We start from the raw sequence: 22,885 nt of genomic DNA, 5'->3' as shown, positions 1-22,885 counted from the left end.
CATCAAAGGAAATCTTTAACAAAATGAAAAGCAACCTACTGAGTGGAAGAAAATTTTTGTGAATCATATATTTGATAAGGGGTTAATACCTAATACATATGAAGAACTCTTACAACTCAACAGCAAAAATATGTATACATCATATAACTTTAAGGGCAGAAAATCTGAAAAGACATTTTCCAAAGAAGACACTGATGGCCAACAGGCACATGAAAAGATGCTCACCATCAGTGATAATTGTGTTGAAATGTCACCTCAGTCCTATTAGAATGATTATCTTATCAAAAGATAAGAGCAACCATTGATGGGGTTCTCGAGAAAAGAGAACCCTTGTGTACTGCTGGTGGAAATGTAAATTGGTGTAGCCACTATGGAAAACACTATGGAGATTCCTTAACAAATGAAAAATAGGGTCACCTGGGTGGCTCAGTAGGTTAAGCATCCAACTTCGCCTCAGGTCATGGTCTCACAGTTCGTGGGTTCAAGCCCCACATCGGGCTCTGTGCTGACAGCTCAGAGCCTAGAGCCTGCTTTGGATTCTGTGCCTCCCTCCCTCTTTGTCCTTGCCCTGCTCACACTCCGTCTCTCTCATAAATAAATAAACATCTAAAAAAATTTAAATAAATACAAATAAAACTACCATAAGATCCATCAACTCCAAAATAAAAATATTAATTCAAAAAGATATATATGCACACCCAAAACTGCTGCAGCATTATCTATAATAGTGAAGATATGAAAGCAACCTAAGTGTCCACTGTCAGATGAACAGATAAAGAAAATGTGGTCTATATACGCAATGAAATATTATTCAGCCATAAAAAACAATGAAAACTTGTCATTTATGATAACATGAATGCCCTCTAAGGGCATTATGACAAGTAAAGTAGGTCAAAGATGAATGCTTTATGATCTCACTTATCTGTGAAATCTAAAAAGGAAAAAAAAAAAAGAAACCAAACTCATAGGTACAGAAAACAGATTAGTAGTTGTCAGAGGCAGAGGGTAGAGGTTATAAAATAAATAATCCATAGGGATATATTTAGCATGATGACTGTAGTTAATAATACTACATTGTGCATTTGAAAGTTGCTAAGAGAGTAAATCTTAAAAGTTCTTACCACAAGAAAAAAAATTCTGAGCCTAAGTGTGGTGACAAATGTTAACTAGACTCACTGTGATCATTTTGCATATATGCAAATATTGAATCATTATGTTATATACCTGAAACTAATATAATTATTCCTTAATTTAAAAAGAATTAAAATTGGGGCACCTGGGTGGCTCGGTCGGTTAAGCGTCCGACTTCGGCTCAGGTCATGATCTCACGGTCCGTGAGTCCAAGCCCCGCGTCGGGCTCTGTGCTGACCGCTCAGAGCCTGGAGCCTGTTTCAGATTCTGTGTCTCCCTCTCTCTCTGCCCCTCCCCTGTTCATGCTCTGTCTCTCTCTGTCTCAAAAATAAATAAACGTTAAAAAAAAAATTAAACAAAAAAAATAAAAAAATAAAAAGAATTAAAATTAAAAAAGGAAAAATCCAATCTAAAATTTTTATGGTACTTAAAGTCTCACCAAATAGCCAAAGCAATTTTTCAAAAGAAGAACAAAGTTTGGGAATTCACACTTTCTGTATAAAACTGACTACAAAGTTAGAGTAATTGAAACAATGTCGTACTGACATAAAGACAGATATGCAGACCAATGGAACAGAATAGAGATCCAAAAAACTAAACCTCTGTATATATGGTCTGCTGATTTTTGACAAGGATGGTAAAACATTGAATGAAGAAATGGCTGTTTCAAAGACTGGAGAAACTAAGCAAAAATGTACCATTGGTTATCAAAGCCTTACAAAAATTGCAACACACATTTAGTCAGCTGAAATCCTGATCATATTAATCTGTAGTGAACCCTTTCTGGAAAAAGATAACATTACCTACATCCTTTAGGATTTATCAGTGTCCAGTATTCAGTTGTAAATTATAAAACTATCTAGAAGCAAAGTGAAAAAGGCAGGCAACAAGAACCCATACAGGAGACACAGTTACTTAAATTATCAGACATGAAGTTTTAAATAGCTATTCAAAACTAGATGACAACTTTAAGATTTCGCTAGAGAACTGGAATTCCCCCCCCCCAAAAAAATCAAGTAGGTATTTTAGATTTTTTAGATTTGAAAAATGCAACAATTGAAATTAAGAAGTAGTTGGAATTCCCATCAGATTGGACAGCATAGGAGATAACTAATGAAGTGGTGTTAAGTGAGTAAAAACCTCCAGCTTGAAGCAAAGAAAGCACAACACATTAAAAATACATAGACTCCTGATTTGTTCATTTTGGCCAAAATGAACAAATCAGGAGACTATAGATGCTGGCGAGGATGTGGAGAAACGGGAACCCTCTTGCACTGTTGGTGGGGATGCAAATTGGTGCAGCCGCTCTGGAAAGCAGTGTGGAGGTTCCTCAGAAAATTAAAAATAGACCTACCCTATGACCCAGCAATAGCACTGCTAGGAATTTACCCGAGGGATACAGGAGTGCTGATGCTTAGGGGCACTTGTACCCCAATGTTTATAGCAGCACTCTCAACAATAGCCAAATTGTGGAAAGAGCCTAAATGTCCATCAACTGATGAATGGATAAAGAAATTGTGGTTTATATACACAATGGAATACTACGTGGCAATGAGAAAAAATGAAATATGGCCTTTTGTAGCAACGTGGATGGAACTGGAGAGTGTGATGCTAAGTGAAATAAGCCATACAGAGAAAGACAGATACCATATGGTTTCACTCTTATGTGGATCCTGAGAAACTTAACAGAAACCCATGGGGGAGGGGAAGGAAAAAAAAAAAAAAAAAGGTTAGAGTGGGAGAGAGCCAAAGCATAAGAGACTGTTAAAAACTGAGAACAAACTGAGGGTTGATGGGGGGTGGGAGGGAGGGGCGGGTGGGTAAGGTGTATTGAGGAGGGCACCTGTTGGGATGAGCACTGGGTGTTGTATGGAAACCAATTTGACAATAAAATTCATATATTAAAAAAAAAAAAAACTGAGAACAAACTGAGGGCTGATGGGGGGGTGGGAGGGATGGGAGGGTGGGTGATGGGTATTGAGGAGGGCACCTTTTGGGATGAGCACTGGGTGTTGTATGGAAACCAATTTGAAAATAAATTTCATATATTAAAAAAACATAAAAAATAAAAAAAATAAATTAAAAATAAATTTAAAAAATTTAAAAAAATAAAAATACATAGAAAAGAGTGTAAAAAAACACATAAAACATGGTGGAAAGTTCTGACATACGTGCAAAAGGAGCTCCAGACGTGAAGCAGAGCGTAAACAGAAATAAACCTTGAGGAGATCAATGTCTAAAATATTTCAAAGCTGAAGATAACTGTCCAGAATTTTTCAAAACTGAAGATTAAGAATCCCTACAGCCTTCAAACAAGAGAAATATAAAGAAAACCACGCCTAAAAACATCAGAGTCACACTGTGAAGAAAATCATAAAAATGTCAAAAATCCCTAGGTAAATAAGACATGCTATTTTTATGAACAAGGAGATTTACTATTATAATAATATAGACTTAAATTAAAAGAACCCGTAAGTTCAAAGCAATGTCAAACAAAACGCCAATAGGATAGTTCATGCAATTTAGCAAGCTGTTTCTAAGATACACATAAAAGAATAAATGGTCAAGTATAAAAGTAGGAAAGCATTCTTGAGAAAGACTGAAGTGAGATGCCTGTCCTACAACAAGTTGAGCCTTTTTATAACATAATGTGGTCTAAGCACATAAATAGACAAATGAGCGAACTGTACAGATAAGAGTCTAAAATTAGATCCATGCCTAAATTAAAACCTATTCCATTTCAGTGCTATCATGACAGATCATGGGCAAAGGAGGAAATTTTTTAATGTTACTGGGCAGTAGATTAGCCATATGGAAAGAGGGAATAAATAGAAATCTCTGCAATAAATTGTACATGGCAACAAATTTCAGGTGGATTACATTCTGTGAACAGCAGGGCTTGAAGCATATAGAAAAAAAGTAAGACTATTTTACCTAAACTGGGGTTAGTAAAGAATTTCATAATTAATCTAGCAAGAATAAATTGTAAAGGAATAGTAAAATGCAGCTACATAATAATTTACAACATGCAGTTATTTAAAGATGGTATTAAAGGGTTCAAGGACAAGACAAAAAAAATTGAAGAACCGTTAGCTTCCACACTAACCAGAAAAAGTGCTACTATTCATAATGTATTTCCTTTATATTTTAGAGAGAGAGAGAGCACATGGGAGGAGGAGAGGGGAAGAGGCGGGGGAGGGGAGACGGGGAGAGAGAAAAAAAGGGAGAGGGAGAAGGAGGAAAGAGAGGAGAGTGAGGAGAGAGGGAAAGTGTCTTAACCAGGCTCCATGCGGAGCATGGCTTGATCCCATGACCCTGGGATCATGACCTGAACTGAAATCAAGAGTCAGATGCTCAACTGACTGAGCCACCCAGGCACCCCCATAAGGTATATTTTTAAGACAATAAGAAAAATGAACAAAAGGTGTCAACAAGCCTTTTACAGATACATAAAAGCTCAAAAAAGAAAACAAAAAATGCTTACTTTTATGCATAACTTACTTTAAGATGTAACTATGAAAAAGTGAAAATGATACCATCTTAAGCCCACATGAGCAAAAGTGAAAAAAAAATATATATAGTATCAGTTGTTGAAAGAATATGTAGCCAAGGGGACACTCATCTTCTGCTGATATGGTGATAGAGGTATTTTTGTAATAATCAGTAAAGTTGAAGATAAATATTCCATTGGAATTCTTTAATCCATTTTGAACTGATTTCTTTATGGGTCCAGTTTTATTCTTCTCCATGTGAATACACAACTATCCCAACATGATTTATTGAAGAGACTGTCTTTTCTCTGTTGGTTACTCTTGGCTTCCCTTGTCAAATTTGACCCTATATATTTAGGTTTACTTCTGGGTTTTCAATTTTTCCCACTAACCTATTTATGTATTTTTATGTCATTTTCATGCTGTTTTGATGACTATAGATTTATGCTCCTGTTGAAGAGAATGTTCTGTATATGTCTCGTAGGTACATTTGGTCTATAGCATTGTTCAAGTCAGCTTGGGCGCTATTGGACTGCATGCTCCCAGGAGTTGTTGTGAGCCCTTCCGGTCCGATGGGACCAGAAGACACTCTCCAAAGTGCTCAAGCCAAGCATTAGGCAGACAGAGCTGATTACCCCCAGAGCAAAGCCAGTACTGGGCAGGGAACATTCCTGTGCTATTTGGATATGCAAATGCGATCATTTTTTAACTTTAACTTCCTATTTTTTAAAAGTAGATCGAGGGTTCCTACTTTGAGACACAGTCTCGTATAGCAGTCATGTAAACAAAGATTTGAATTCTAGCTTGACTACATACTAGACATGGGATATGAATTTGTTGCTTAATCTCTCTGTTGCCCTTTCTCTGTCTGTAAGATGGGAATAATGTAACAAGATTTAAGATTTAAGTGCGTCAACATATGTTAAGTACCCACAAATAGGATGCTCCATAGTAAATCCCATTTCCCTTTTTCCTCCCTCTAATTATGAAGGAAGTTCCTGGAAAGTCTGCTTTTAGCTCTACCATTTTCAAATACAATACTAACTTTGAAGAAGGTAAATGTCACCTATCGTATATATGATATATGTATGAGGGAGTTACCTTGACCCATTAGTACATGAAATTATCACTAAAATGATTACAGGTAATATGTGTTAACTGAATGAGTCATCACATTTGAATTTGCTTCCTTAAAGTTATATAAATATCTAAGTTCTCTGCTAAAGTCTACACGAAGTTTACATTTTCTGATTTTAGAAAATAAATTTATAATGTTTCTTTCAACCCAAATGTGAATAATTCAAAATACTCAACTAGAATTCAAGTTGAACATTCAGATAGAGTGTTTCTATAGAAAACTAAAACACAAATCCTTATGATGGGATTTTAAACAAAACTTTCTCCCTTATGTACCAAATACAAATTTCTTTTTATTATATCTACTGTGATGGTTAATTTGATGTGTCCTCTTGATATAGTGCCCAATGGTTTGTTCTAATACAGATCTAGGTGTTGTTGTGAAAATATTTTTAATGTTTTCTTTATTTTTGAAACAGAGAGAGAGCATGAGCAGGGAAGGGGCAGAGAGAGAGGGAGACAGAATTGGAACCAGGCTCCAGGCTCTGAGCTGTCAGCACAGAACCCGATGCAGGGCTCAGACCCACGAACCTGAGATCATGATCTGAGGCAATATACATGAGATCATGTGAGATCATGACCTGAGGTGAAGTCAGATGCTTAACCGACTGAGCCACCCAGGCGCCCCGAAAATATTCTTAGAGATCACTAACATTAAAGTCAATAGACTCTGAGTAAAGCCGATGACTTTCCACATGAATGTGTCTCAATCATTCAGATGAAAGCCTTAAAGCAAAGGCTCAGGTTTTCTAAATAAGAAGTAATTCTGGAAATAATGCTACAGTGAATACAGGAGTGCAGATGTCTTTTGAAGAGAGTAATTTTTTCTGATATATATTCAGAGGTGGAAAGTGAAATCTAAAAAAAAACAAATTGTGTGTGAACTGAGTGTCAGTGCACATGTTCTAAATAGGAAAAAAAATAACAGAAACAAAAAACAGATTGGTTGTTGCCAGGGACAGGGGGTTGGAAATGGAAGAAATGGGTAAAGATGGTCAAAGTGTGCAAACTTCCAGGTATAAGATAATAAATTCTGGGGATGTAATGTATAGTGTGGCAATACTGCGTTGTAAAAGTGAAAGTTGCTAAGAGAGTAGATTTCAAAAGTTCTTAGCACACACACAGAGAAATGGTAACTCTACGAGATGAGGGGCATGTTAACTAACGTTACGGTGGTAATCAAATGTCAATCATATCCCAATAAAACTGGAAAGAAGAAAAAGAAGAGGAGGAGAAGGAGGAGAAGAAATAATTCTGCCTCAAAACTGCACTATGGAAACCTCAGCTAAGTATCCAGCCTGCAAACTTTGGAGTCAAGACTGAAACATCAACTAACCTGAATTTCTACCCTGCCTGCTTCCTCTACAGATTTTAAACTTACCAGCGTCTACAATCGCATGTCAATTATCTACAGATATACAGATATATAGATTAGATGATAGATGATATAGATAAAAATTATAGATATAGATAGATATAGATATAGATAGGATGGAGTATCTATCTATATATCTATATCTATACTCCATCCTATTTGTTCTGTTTCTTCAGAGATTATTGACTAATACACCTACTGACTCACAATGAGAAAAAAAAAAATCTTGAAAGTTAAAGCTGGCCTTAGCTAAATAATCTTGAACAGATTCTAACTTTGTGTGATTAAATATGAATATTTATAGGTAACATGACGATTCTCACAAATTGATACCACGGGATACTACAGGATACTGATTTTTTTATACCTTAATACAGTTTTTAAAAACAAGTACCAAAGAAAAGCCATTCGTATAATTTATAAAATTACATTTTTATCCTTGATGGTTGTATCTTCAGTGGGTATCCATCAAATTTGGAGGATTACATTTGTATCTTTCTTAAATATATTTTATTGGATATTATCTCTGCACTAATAATGTACCATGGGTTTTCGGTGGCTGATAGCCTCCCATTAGCATTTGATTTTACACGAGCAGTAGGATAGCGCTAACACCTTTCAGAAAAGTAATGTCCCTCAAATGATTATAATTTTGCCTACTGTTTTTAATAAAATCATTGCTCATCTTTGAAACCATAACATCAAACCCGGGGTGGCTCCAACTTTGGTTGGAGCGTTAAGCGTCCAACTTTGGCTCAGGTCATGATCTCGCGGTCTATGAGTTCGAGCCCCACGCCAGGCTCTGCCTGACAGCTCGGAGCCTGGAGCCTGTTTCAAATTCTGTGTCTCCCTCTCTCTCTGCCCCTCCCCTGTTCACGCTCTCTCCCTGTCTCTCAAAAAAAAATAATTACTATTAAAAATAATAACATCAAACCCAACAAAAAAAATAAACTTTTTTTCCCCAGAATATGTATAAATAGTATTCCTATTTCAGGGTGTTTGCTGGATGAGCACTCTAAATTACTATTCCCAAAACCCCACAAAAATGAACAAATTATGATATTTGCAAAATCATCATAAAAATTTGCCAGCTGCTCTTAGATTGACAGAAGGATACTTAGTGGGTTTATTTCCCCCAAATCTGCTGAATATTATCAGAGGAAATGATAAAATAACCTTTACCATTTGTATGTGCTAGGATAATAATTCAAAACGTGTAGGGGCACCTGGGTGGCTCAGTCAGGTAAGTGTTTGACTCTTGATTTCCGCTCAGGTCATGATCTCATGGTCATGGGTTAGAGCCCCAAGTCAGGCTCCATGCTGGACGTGAAGCCTGCTTAAGATTCTCTCTCCCCCTCTTCCTCTACCCTCCCCTGCTTGCTCACTCTATCAAAAAAATAATGAAAAATTGTGTGTGAACTTAAAGGTGTTAAAAATTATAAACCACTTCTAAATAATGAAGCTTCCAGAGATAGCAAATTTGATACGTGACCTCAACAATTTTGATATCATTCTCAAGTTAAAGTAGGTTGCATCTATTTAAAAATACCAACGGATAAAGTCTGATTTCAATTAACTTCATATCTTACTCATGTTAACAGTCTAAGCGGTGGGTAGTAGGGACGTAATAATTCTTTTATTGCTAGTTTTAAATTAGAAGTTGTGACCGAGTAATTTAGGTGAGAATAGGAACTGGCAATTGCCATGTTAGTGACAAAATTCCAGTATCACATTTATTAGGTTTTCGAGTTTCTAACCCTATTAGTGATCTCATCTCTGATATCTTTTCCTTTCCTCCACTGTTAATGTCTTTTTTATCAGCTATTGTAATGAATTAATTATTAACAGCTTTATTGAGGTATCTTTGACAAAGCCCTCATATCTGAGCTGAATGATTCAAATATATCTTGTCCAAATTACTTGCGTCCAAATTTTCCCTCCCCAACCCATCTTTTATCCTCTAGCAAAGTTCTTGGTTTATCCCCAATCTCAGAACCATAGCATTTGTTTCCGGATCAACTTTCCTCCTCAACTTCTATTGCCTATGGGATGAACTCTCCACACCCTGTGGTACACCAGTCTCTTCAAAATCTTTTCTCTGCCTTCTTCTATAAGCGTCCTGCTATTGCACGCACGACATTTTATTATGCATGACTATGGATGTATCCTTCCTCCAATATGACAAACTGTCTCGTGTCTTTGTGCCTTTGCATGCGATGTTCCCTCTCTCCTGAGCATTTCTATCTGTATCACTATGATAGTACCTACCAAATTATACTATAATTAATATGTACACAGCTCTTTCTTCCATGAGATACTACTCTGCTGATGAGAAGGAATCCCATTATTCCGCTTTGTGTCCTATCTACCAACAATGACCATGACACTGCCAGTACACAATAGTTGCTCAACACCTACTGTATAAAATTAGTGATATCTTCAAAGATGACTTTCTCTAAAGTAAGCAAAATTTGCCTCAGGTCAAGGATTTTTAAAAAGAAAATAGATCTATTCTAGATTTTTAGCATATGCTTTCAATTTCCAAAGCTAACCACAATTTAAGACCCAAAGTATTCTTCTCACCAGGCCAACGTTTCACTACATTTTGGGTGAATTGGTCCCTCCTCCCTGGTTGGCCTGATCTAGTTCATATCCTCTGCCCTAAACACATACTGATCCACTGTTTTCTCGTATGAGATATTCTCCTCTTTATCTCCAGCATCATAAGCTACCCATTCTTAGAGGACCACCCCAAGAGTGTTGAAAGGCATATCTCTCTTTCTTAACTTACTGCTTACAATGGTGGCCCCGTATGTTTTCTTCTAAACAAGCTCAAGTGATCCTTCGGGAATGACTTATACTCTGTGCTTGTTTCACACCACATCACGTCACCCCTAAAATAAGCCAGACATGGAGGTCTTCCCAAATAGTTTTCGATAGATTAGGTACTAAGTGAGTTTGTATTTCTTCAAAAAGAAAAAAATCACTTTGAGAAATACCGAACAAAAGATGTTTTTGTTTGCCCTGAACCATTGTTATTGTTCGGCTTGAATAGGTCTATAAGATTAAAAGAAAATAGAGGAAAATACTTAGTTTTCATGAATATCTGAATTCTGATTCTATGCTTCCTGAACTTGCTCATTTTCTAGTTGATAAAGTTTGCTTGTAGTGAGTAAATACAATTTATAGAATGGAATTTTCTGTTGCATAACCTGACAAACGGTGATTGCAATAGAAAAGTCTCATAGAGGCCTAAGATGTTATTTATAATAAATACAAAGATTTCCACAGGGATTGAGAATTCTTGGATGTGTTTCCATGAACCAAATATAGTCTTCACTGATACAACACACATTTTTCATAAAATCACCATTTCTTTCTCTTTTCCATTATAGCCAGATATGATCTTTAAAAAAAAAATTCAGAAAACTAAGTTCATGCTGATTTTGTCTGTTTATCATATGTTTTTATCTTAACGAAGACATTCCCCAAATAGAAGAAAATACAATATAAGCAATATGCAAATTCGCTGTTTTTAGTGTGGATATTTTTTAACGAGGCTTTCTGCTTTCATAATGTATATTACTGTGGCCCCTTAACTTGATGTGCACAATAAACTTGATGTCTGAGAGAATTAAAAGGAAAATCTGGATAATTACCTCAGCTCTGCCTCATACTTTGCTGTATAACCTTGAGCAGATCATTTGACATCTCTGTGTCTTTTCTTTTTCTGGAAAGAAACAATGGTTCTCTACTACATTACTTGCAGAAGTATTATAAGAATATAGTATTAGGATATAAGGAGATAACATGTAAACATTCTTACACAATGTGAAACTAATGAATGCAAATGGATGCAAATGATCTTTACTTAGGCATTCCAACATCCTAACTTTATGTAATTTTTATAAGTATTAAAGAAATGACTTTTGATGGATGTTTCTTGAAGATGAGTATTTCAAATTCAATTGATGTGTTGAGGGCTGGTTTACATGTTAAAAGGGCTGTGAGGAGGTCAAAAACGATGAGTCAATTAGAGATAATTTGGTCTCCTCCTACCAGACTCGTCCAGCGCCAACAAAGTCAAGTCTAAACACTACTCCCTGAGGGATCAGTTCCTCATTAATCATCATCAGTGAATGTTTATGAGGCCTACCTATGACAGTGGCCACAGCTGGCATCCTTGGGGTGGTTTGTTAATCTGTAACTCATTTGGCATAGACAGGTGGTTGTTTCTGATGATGTCTTTATTTAAAAAAACAACAACAACAACAAAAAAAAAAAACAGGGGCACCTGGGTGGTTCAGTCAATGAAGTGTCTGACTTTGGCTCAGGTCATGATCCCGGGATTCATGAGTTCAAGCCCTGCGTCGGCCTATGTGCTGACAGCTCAGAGCCTGGAGCCTGCTTTGGATTCTGTGTCTCCCTCTCCCTCTGCCCCTCCCCTGCTTATTCCCTCTCTCTTTCTCTTTCTCTCTCTCTCTCCCTCCCTCTCCCTCTCTCTGTCTCAAAAATAAACATCAAAAAAATTAAATTAAAAGTTACAAAAAATTACAAAAAACGTAAAGTTAAAAACACAGATATGTGAACTTGGGTTATTAAGTTTATGTTTTTGTGACCATCAAATGCTTTTCACATGAAGTTGCTAAGGTTCCCTAAAGTTGACGTGTTCTTGTTGACTGTTGAGCCAATGGGAGACCACAAACTGGTGAAGGGACTTAATTATATGAAAAATTTTGTGTACGTGTCTGCATACATTTCAAGGCGGAGGGCTTATGGCTAACATCAGGCTTCTCAGGGAGCCTGTGACTTCTGTGATTATAGTGCTTCTGTGATAATACATCCTCATTCTATGGAAGCATGTTTTGGGGACCCCAATGTGTGTGATATCAGACATGGAACGCATCCCGCGAAAGATGTTTTGAATGTCAAATTAATATGAGAAGCTCTTTTCACAGACTTCTCTCAGAAGAGCCTCCATTTGTATTACTTTTGAATTCTTCATTAATTATTTTCCTGATAATTTTAAATGTTGTATCATTTTTAAAAGTCTATATTGTGTTGTTTACAAAATCTGTAAATAGTTAGCTGGGTTGCTGGAGGGGAGGTGAGGAGGGGGATGAGCTAAATGGGTGATGGGCATTAAGAAGGGCACTTTTTGAGATAAGCACTGGGTGCCAAATGTAAGAAATGAATCAGTGGGGGACGCCTGGGTGGCTCAGTCGGTTAAGCGGCCGACTTCAGCTCAGGTCATGATCTCGCAGTCTGTGAGTTCGAGCCCCGCATCGGGTTCTGTGCTGATCACTCAGAGCCTGGAGCCTGTTTCAGATTCTGTGTCTCCCTCTCTCTCTGCCCCTTCCCCATTCATGCTGTGTCTCTCTCTGTCTCAAAAATAAATAAACGTTAAAAAAATTTTTTTTAATTACAAAAAAAAAGAGAAATGAATCAGTGGGTTCTACTCTTGAAGCCAAGACTACACTGTGTGTTAACTAACTTGAATTTAAATAAAAAAAAAAAGAGTTAACTGGGTGACTCATGTCTAATGCATAATCACTTTGACAGATGTATTCCTATTTATTAAAAAGTAATTTAGAGGGGTGTCTGGGTGGCTCAGTCAGTTGAGCGTCCAGCTTTGGCTTATGTCAGGATCTCCCGGTTCAAGTTGGAGCTACACATCACACATCAGGCTCGCTGCTATCAGCCTGTCAGTGCAGAGCCCGATTCGGATCCTCTGTCCCCTTCTTTCTGCCACTCCCCAGCTTGTGCTCTCCCAAAAATAAATCATATTTTTAAAAGAAAAGTAATTTGGGGCACCTGGGTGGCTCAGTCGGTTGAGCGTCCGACTTCGGCTCAGGTCACGATCTCCCAGTTCGTGGGTTCCAACCCTGCGTGGGGCTCTGTGCTGATGGCTCAGAGCCTGGAGCCTGCTTCGGATTCTGTGTCTCCCTCTCTCTCTGCCCCTCCCCCGTTCATGCTCTGTCTCTCTCTGTCTCAAAAATAAATAAACGTTAAAAAAAATTTAAAAAAAGAAAAATAATTTATAATCACCCTTCTTATTAGATTATCAGCTCTAGTGAGGACCTCATCTAATGTTCAGGATGTTTTTCTAAAAATCTTAATGTGACCCTACATTTCATAGTAGAGCAATAAATATTTTATGATTTTTACTGATTATAAAATAATCCTAGTTACTAATCCTAAATAGTTAAAGGATGAAACTCAAGTTTCATAAAGTAAATAAATTCATAACTCTTAAAAGATGGTCAATGATCCACAGATAATACAATGGTAAAATATTTTCTTTCAACTTATGTATCCAAATTAAGTCACTTGACTTCTGCCTTTCTACTGGGATAGAAGGAAGATTATTGGTAAATTGTCTCATGACTATCCAACCAAAAACACTTTTTAGATGCTACATTAATGGTCATTGGTAAATTATAGTCTGTGCATGTGTCTGTGTGGTTACTTTCTTAGTAGTCATTAGTAATAGCTGTTAGTTGTGGTGTGAAAATATAGGTATAGCCCAGATGTTCTTTGTGATGTTTGAGAACATTTTAGTGAATACTAAGAAAGTAATTATGAGAAGCTGGAGGATGAGTTCGGACAGTTGGTCTGGTTTACATTGTCTAATTTTAGGATTTATTTCAATCTGCAATCACATGAATGGTGGTTTGCAGCACTGAGAAGAGTTCTGAATTAGAAAGTTCTTCATGAAGACATGGGGTTGGGTTTAGGACCTCTAAAAGTCATGTGCTGCAAAGGATCCTACTATCATGATACGCCTAGTTATACTCTAGGTGTTGCAAATCATAACAAAGATTAGACAATAGAATTCCCTAAAGAAGCTAATATTATACGTGATAAAGTGGTAAAAATATTTTGTGGGCAAGTTAATTCTTAAGGAGAGGATCGTCTATTTAGAATTCAGGTAAGCTATATGGGATACTCAGGTTCAAGGGCAGAGATTTGAAACCACTGCATATTTTCAGTACTTTTTCTGCTCATCTAGATAAAGAAGTTTCACAGATTTATTTTATTTGTTAACTAGAAAAGAACATTTGGTGATAACTTACATTTGGTTTCACCTTAATTTTATAATAGCAAAGCTAGAATCCTTTACATTTCCATTGTGGGATATAGATGAGTGGTGGGATATAGGTATTATTTAATCATTGATACTAGACATTGAAGAGGACACTCATAGAACTAAACCACATTTTTGGGGTCTGTGATCTTGACACATGCCTTAGTTAATTCTGGATCCTTCTTCAAACCACATGATAGGTGATATATTTGTATAAAATCCAAAAGAAACGTGTGTGTGTGTGTGTATGTGTGTGTGTGTGCACTTAAGTCCTCTAGGGGAAATTTTATTAATTAGCAGTATTTGTCAATCCACTTTACTCACCTTATATTTTCTGATAAGATACCTAATACTTGTAAAGGAATACTTGTTACTATGGTACTGGGGGAGACAGGATAAAATGGTGAAAAATATTTTAATGGACTGATGGTATTTAATCTCTTATCCAGACTATTCTACAGACTCCTCAAAACTTACCACACTGTATATCGTATTGGCATTCTTTCTACATGGCAATGATTCAAACTTATAAGCTTGACAAAATAATGATACCTAAACAAAAAGAAGAAAGCCATTAAGAGACAGCTGATCTAGGACAAGGAAAATTAATGTCATTGAGAGTATGTTAATTTTGTCCGGTCCAAGATGGCCATGTTGGAAGATCTTGAACTCCCCTTCTCCACAGACATACCAAATCTGTATCTATTTATAGAACAATGGCTCCAGGAGAAGAACTGAGGACTGACTGAACAGCTTCTACACAACAAAAGATAGAGAGACCACACAGAGAACAGCAAGACAGATGGAGACGTGGTGATGAAAGGAACTTCCACTCCCAGTGCTGTGAACTGCAGTGGGGTGGGAGAGTTTTGAGGAACTGTGAACAGGTTCATCTGCACTGGGGCCCAGAAAAAAAAGCCACAGTTTAAAAGGGCAACTAGAATCCTGCCCAATTGTGGGGATGCTGTTGGAACTCTCTGAGTTGGAGGGACTGGCAAGTGCCATGGTTTATATTTCCCCTCCACACTGATACTGCAGTTGGGAGAAGGGTCCAGGTGCCACAGTCAGTGCGTCATCTCAGCAAGCCCCAGGCACCTGGCCCATATCCCAGATGTGGAAAAAAGGGGGGAAAAGCTACAATTTAAAAGAGTAACTCGTATATAAAAGATCAAGTCCTAGAAACTCCATCAATTAGCAGGGGGAACTGCTAGAACTCTCTCTGGGTCAGAGATGATGGAGAATACCACCTTCTACAATTTCTCTTCTCCTTGATGACACAGATGAGAGCAGTCTGGACACCATAGCTGGCCTGCTGCCTCAGCAAGCTCTGGGCATCAAGCCCACATGAGCCCCAGATAGCTCAGGGCATAGAAAGAAAAAAAGACATGGTTTAAGAGAGTAATTAGAATAAAAAGGAATTAGCCCAGAATGATATGAAACTAGAAGTCAGTCACAAGAAAAAAATGGAAAAAAACTCAAACTCATGGAAACTAAACAACATGCTACTAAATAATCAATGAGTTAATGAAGAAATTAAACAAATTAAAAAATACATGGAGACAAATGAAAATGAAAACACAAAGGCTAAAAATCATAGGGACACAGAAAAAAAGTTTTAAGAGGAAAATTTACAGACCTACCTCAAGAAATAAGAAAAACTTCAAACGACCTGACCTTATACCTAAAGGAACTAGAAAAATGAGAACAAACCCCACGGTAAGTAGAAGGAAGGAAATAATAAGGATCAGAGAAGAAATAAATGAAATAGAGACTTTTTTCAAAAAATGGAAAAAAAATCAATGAAACCAAAAGCTGGGACTTTGAAAAGACAAAAAAAATTGAAAAACCTTTAGCTAGACTCATCAAAAGACAGAAAAAGAGAGAAAGAACCCAAGTACATAAAATCAGAAATAAAAAAGAAATACAACTGACATCACAGCAATAATAAGGATTATAAGAAACTACTCCAAAAAATCATATGCCATCAAATTAGACAACCTAGAAGAAATGGATAAATTCCTAGAAATATACAGTCTTCCAAAACTGTATCAGGAAGCAATAGAAAATCTGATCAGACAAATTACAGTAACAGAATTTAATTGGTAATTGGGGCGCCTGGGTGGCTCAGTCGGTTAAGCGTCTGACTTTAACTCAGGTCACGATCTCGCGGTCCATGAGTTCGAGCCCCGCGTCAGGCTCTGGGCTGACGGCTCAGAGCCTGGAGCCTGTTTCAGATTCTGTGTCTCCCTCTCTCTCTGCCTCTCCCCCGTTCATGCTCTGTCTCTCTCTGTCTCAAAAAATAAATAAACGTTAAAAAAATTAAAAAAAAAAAAAAGAATTTAATTGGTAATCAAAAGCTCCCAATAAACAAAAGTCTGAGACCAGATGGATTCACAGGTAAATTTTACCAAGCATTTAAAGAAGAATTAATACTAATTTTTGTCAATCTATTCCAAAAATTAAAAGAGGAACAAAAGTTTCCAAATACATTCATTGAGGCCAGAATTACCAAAGACACCGCAAAAAAAAGAAGAAGAAGAAAACTACAGGCCAATATTCCTGATGAACATAGATTTGAAAATTCTCAACAACCACAACAACAAAAATTTCTCAACAAAGTGTTAGCAAACCACATTTAATAATACATTAAAATGACCACTCACCATGATCAAGTGGTATTCTGGGGAGGGATGGAAGGATAGTTCAATATTTGCAAATCAATTAATATGATACCCCACATTAACAAAACAAATGACAAAAATTATGTAATCAACTTAATAGATGCACAAAAGGCATTTTAAAAAAAATCAACATCCATTCATGATAAAAACTCTCAACAAAGTGGGTTTAGAGGAAACATAGCTCAACATAATAAAGATCATATATGACAAACCCACAGCTAACATCAATGGTGAAAAACTGTGACCTTTTCCTCTAAGATCAGGAATAAGACAAGAATGTAGCCTCTCACCACTTTTATTCAACATAGCACTGGAAGTCCTAGCCATAGCAATCAGACAAGGAAACAAAATAAAAGACATCCATATTGCAAAGGAAGAAGTAGAACTGTCACAATTTGCATATGACAATACTATACATAGAAAATCCTAAAACCCACCAAAAAAACTATTAGAATACATAAATTCAGTAAATTTATAGGATATAAAATTAATACACACAAATTGGTTATGTTTCTATATGCTGATTTAAAAAGTAGCAGAAAGAAATTGAGGAAACAATTCCATTTACAATTACACTAAAAAGAATAAAATACCTAGGCATAAACTTAACCAAGAAGGTGAAAGACCGATATCCAAAAACTATAAAACAATGGTAAAAGAAATTGACGATGACATAAGTGAATGGAAAGATATTCCATGCTCATGGATTAGAAGAATTAATATTTTTAAATGTTCATACTACTCAAAGTAATCTATAGTTTCAATGCAATCCCTATCAAAATACCAATAGCATTTTTCACAGAACTAGAACAAATAATTCTAAAATTTGCATAGAATCAAAACAGACCCTCAATAGCCAAAGTGATCTTGAGAAAAAGATCTGGAAGTATCACAATTCTGGATTTCAAAATATACCAAAAAGTTGTAGTAATAAAAACAGTATGGTACTGGCACAAAAAGTATACACATAGATCAATAGAACAGAATAGAGAGCCCATAAATAAACTCATGCCTATATGGCCAATTAATTTATGACAAAGGAAGCAAGAATATACAATGGGGAAGATAGTCTCTTCAACAAACAGTACTGAGAAAACTGGACAAGCACATGTAAAAGAAAGAAACCAGACTATTTTCTTACACCAACTACAAAAACAACTCAAAATTGTTCAAACACCTCACTGTGAAACCTGAAATCATAAATCTCCTAGAATAAGTCATAGATAGTAGTCTCTCTGATGTCAGACATACAAACAGTTTTCTAGATATGTCTCCTACAGGCAAGGGAAACAAAAGGAAAATTAAATTATTGGGATTACACCAAAATACAAAGCTCTTTCCGAACAGAAGAAGCTATCAGTAAAACAAAAAAGCAACCTACTGAATTGGAAAAGATATTTGCAAATGATATATCTTATAAGGGATTAATATCCAAAACATATTAAGAACTTCTACATCTCTGGGGCGCCTGGGTGGTTCAGTCGGTTAAGCGGCCGACTTCAGCTCAGGTCATGATCTCGCCGTCCGTGAGTTCGAGCCCCACGTCGGGCTCTGTGCTGACAGCTCAGAGCCTGGAGCCTGTTTCGGATTCTGTATCTCCCTCTCTCTCTGACACTTCCCCGTTCATGCTCTGTCTCTCGCTGTCTCAAAAATAAATAAAATGTTAAAAAAAAAATTAAAAAAAAAAAAAGAACTTCTACATCTCAACACAATAGTAGTGTAGTAGCAGTAGTGGTAAATATTCAATTTAAAAATGAGTAGAGGACCTGACATTTTTCCAAAAGAGACGTACAAGTGGCCAACAGACCCGTGAAAAGATGCTCAACATCACTAATCATCAGGAAGATGCAAATCAAAACTACCTTACACCTGTCAAAACAGCTAGAATAAAAATGATGAGAAATAACAAGTGTTAGTGAGAATGTGGAGAAAAAGGAACCCTCAAGCACTGTTGATGGGAACGTAAATTGGTGCTGCCACTGGGCAACATAGTATGAAAGTTTCTCAAAAAATTAAAAATAGGATCATTACATGATCCAGTAACTCTACTCCTGGGAATTTACCCAAAGAAAGCGAAAACTAATTTGAAAAGATACATGCACCCCTATATTTATGGCAAAATTATTTATAACAGACAAGATACGGAAGCAACCCAATTGTCTATCCATAGATGATTAGATAAAGAAGATATACATATGGAATGGAGTATTAGCCATAAAAAAGAATGAAATCTTGCCATTTGCAACAACATAGGTGGACCTAGAGGGTATAACGCTAAGTGAAATGAGTCAGAGAAAGAAAAATGATTTTGCTCATATGTATCATTTAACAAACAAAACAAGTGTAAAAAAAAGAGAGAGAGAGAGAAGACAAACAAAAAAACAGACTCTTAAATACAGAGAACAAACTGGTGGATACCAGAGGGGAGATGGGTAGGGGTAGGTGCAAAAAAGATAAAAGGGGATGAGTACATTTATCTTGGGGAGCCTGGGTGGCTCAGTCATTTAAGCTTCCGACTCTTATTTTAGGCTCAGTTCATGATCTCATGGTTCGTGGGATGGAGCCCCACATCAGGCTCTATGTTGCCTCTCTCTCTCCCTCTCTCTCTGTCCCTCCTGTGCTCTCATCATAGGGCGGCTTAAACAACCTCAATAAGATTTGCATTATGATTGTGTCACTTTTGAGCACTGAACACATTTAAGAAAATTATTACACAATATATGCAATAAGCAATGTTGAAATGTATGAAATATATCTTCATTGAATTGACGTGATTGAGAAAGTGAACTTGTAAATACCTTGCTGGTTTAAAAGTAACAGTAACATTTGATAGAAACACTTTTATTGTGCTAAATGCAAATTAACTGATATACAAAGGAAATGTTTATGAATGAAAATGTAATTTCTATATTATGATACACAAAAACATATATTACTGTTTTTTAAATGTTTTCAAAAACTACATTCGTTCAGAAACATCACATCGCCACCACTTAAAACTCTTAATCAATATCAGGGGCACCTGGGTGGCTCAGTCAGTTGAGCGTCTGACTTTGGCTCAGGTCATGATCTCATGGCTCCTGAGTGCAGCCTCCACATCAGGCTCTCTGCTGTCAGCACAGAGCCTGTTTCAGATCCTCTGTCTCCATCTCTCTCTGCCTCTCCTCTGCTTGCACACACTCTCTCTCTCAAAAATAAATAAACCTCTAAAAACTCTTGACCAATATCTGTATCAGTAAAATCAAGAAAGCCGGACATTAATTACATGCTTTACAACATCATGCGCTAGACATTACACACCACCTTTGAAATATTTTGGCCTAAAAAATTAAACATGAATCTCATAAAATCATTAGAACTATCGATTTATAAGACATACAGAGAATAGACAAGTAAGTTAAATGGCAGCACTAGAGAGCAATTAACCAGTCCCAGAATGCAAGGCAAGTTACCTAGTTCCCCAGAACTAATGGGATTAGATTAAAAAGAAAAAAAACTCAGGGCACCTGGGTGGCTCAGTCGGTTGAGCACCTGGCTTTTGATTTTGGCTCAGGTCGTGATCTCATGGTTGGTGACATCAAGCCCCTCATCAGGCTCTATGCTGACAGTGCAGAGCCTGCTTAGGATTCTCTCTGCCTCTCTCTCTGTTCCTCCCCCCACTCGTTCATTTTCTCTCTCTCTCTCTCTCTCTCTCTCTCTCTCTCTCACACACACACACACACACACACACACACACACACACACAATAAATAAACATTTAAAAATAAAAATAAATCAGGGCACCTGGGTGGCTCAGTCGGTTAAGCATCCGACTCTTGGTTTCAGCTCAGGTCATGATCTCAGGGTTCGAGAGTTCGAGCCCTACACCAGGACCCACGCTGACAGCATGGAGCCTGTCTGGGATTTTCTCTCTCTCTCTCTCTCTCTCTCTCTCTCTGCCCCTCCTCTGCTCTCTCTGTCTCTCAAAATAAATAAACTTAAAAAAAAATTTAACAAAAAAATCTCAAAAAAGTAAAGAAAGAAAAGGCTAAGAGGGGATAATTGTGATGATATAAAAGAGACTTAAGAAACAAAAACCCAACCCATAATATAGGACTTTTTGGATCCTGATTTGAACAAGTAGCATTTCTTTCATCTGAGAATTCATGTCTTTTGTTAATTCTGAAAAAAATCATAGCCATTATCACCTGTATGTTGCCTCTTCCACAATTGTTCATTTCTTTTCTTCTGTAACTCTCCATAATTCAAATGAAATTTGTCACCCTTTCCACCATGTGTATTAACTACCTCCATGCCTTTTCCATGTCTTAACCTATGTGCTGCATTATGGCTAACTTTATTTTTATCTTCCAGTTTCCTAATACTCTCTAGGTATTTCTGATCTGCTATTTAACCCATCCGTGGATGTTCTATTGGAGTGGCAATATTTTGTTATTTATAGAAATTCCTTTGGAGTATTATTTTCTGATCCACAATTTTTGTAGTGTCTGTTTAGATTGTTCATTGTCTTTTATAGCTTTAATTGTTTAGTTATTCTTGTTTCCTAGCTTGTATCTGAACTTTTCTGTGGCTTAAGCCCATGTGTTGTTACATTGCTGACTCTGAATCATGCTATTTAATGCCTTTGATAATTTAGGATAATAAACTCACCTTCAGTGTCTCCTAATAGATAGGAACTCTATATACCTTAAGGTAAGGCTATACATTATAGAGAGGTTTTGCACTTGCTTTTTGCCTAAGACCCCGCATTGCAACCTTGGGATTATACTGTTAAGTTGTCTACTCACTATTTCCACTATCTTATGTAGTGTGTTATAGCATAGGACCTTCATTAGAAATTCCCAGGAGACATTCTATTTGCCTCCTAACCCCAGACCAGGACAATTAAGATTCTTAATACTAATCCTAGAAAGTAAGCAGATTTTTCACTCCATGGATAGTTCTTTTATGTTATATTTCTAAGTGACTGAGGAAGGAAGGCTCTCATTTTGTCTAGTTCATTGTTTACTCAAAATTATACAGTTCTGGGGCTCCTGGGTGGCTCGGTCGGTTGGGCATCCGACTTTGGCTTAGGTCATGATCTCACTGTCTATGAGTTTGACTGTTTGAGATACCTCATGTAATTAGAATCATGCAGTATCTGTTTTTCTATAACCGATTTCTTTTACCGAACATAATGTCCTCGAGATTTGTCCATGTGGTTGTATATTTAAGGATTTCCTTCACTTTAAAGGCTGAATAGGATTTCTTTGTATGATGTACCACCTTTTCTTTATCCGTTCATCTGCCAAGGGACATTTAGTTTGCTTCCACATCTCCAATATTAGGAATAGTGCTGCAATAAATACAAGGGTATAATATCTCTTAAGGATCCTGATGTCAATTATTTTGGATAAATATCCAGAAGAAGGATTGCTGGACAATATAACTGCTCCATTTTTTAAATTTTTGGAAGAAACTCCATACTGCTTTCCATAGAAGCTGTGCAATTTTTCATTCCCACCAACAGTGTGCAGACATCACAATTCTTTGTCACCTTTATCTGTGTCACCCACATCTTTGTCAACCTTTATCCTTTTTTTTTTTTTTTAATAACAGCATCTCTCTGATGGTTGGTGGTGTTGAGCATTTCTTACATACCTATTGGCCATCTGTATGTTTTCTTTGGGGAAATGTCTACTTATATCCTTTCTTAATTTTTAATTGGGTTATTTTTTTGCTATTCAGTTCAACAAATTCCTCATATATTTTAGACCTTACCCCCTTATTATATGTATGGTTTGCAAACATTTTCTCCCACTCTACAGGGTGCCTTGTTTTTGGTGATGGTTTTCTGTGCTGTACAGAAATCTTTAAGCTTTATGTAGTCCCAATTGTTTATTTTTGCTTTTGTTGTTTGTGCTTTGGGTGTCATATCCATGAAATCATTGCCAAAATTCCAATGGTATTTTTTATAGAAATAGAAAAAGAATTCTGTAATTCA

The sequence above is a fragment of the Panthera leo genome, chromosome D3 (assembly GCF_018350215.1).
Source record: "Panthera leo isolate Ple1 chromosome D3, P.leo_Ple1_pat1.1, whole genome shotgun sequence".
NCBI lineage: Eukaryota > Metazoa > Chordata > Mammalia > Carnivora > Felidae > Panthera > Panthera leo.
This window is presented reverse-complemented; position numbering follows the sequence as displayed.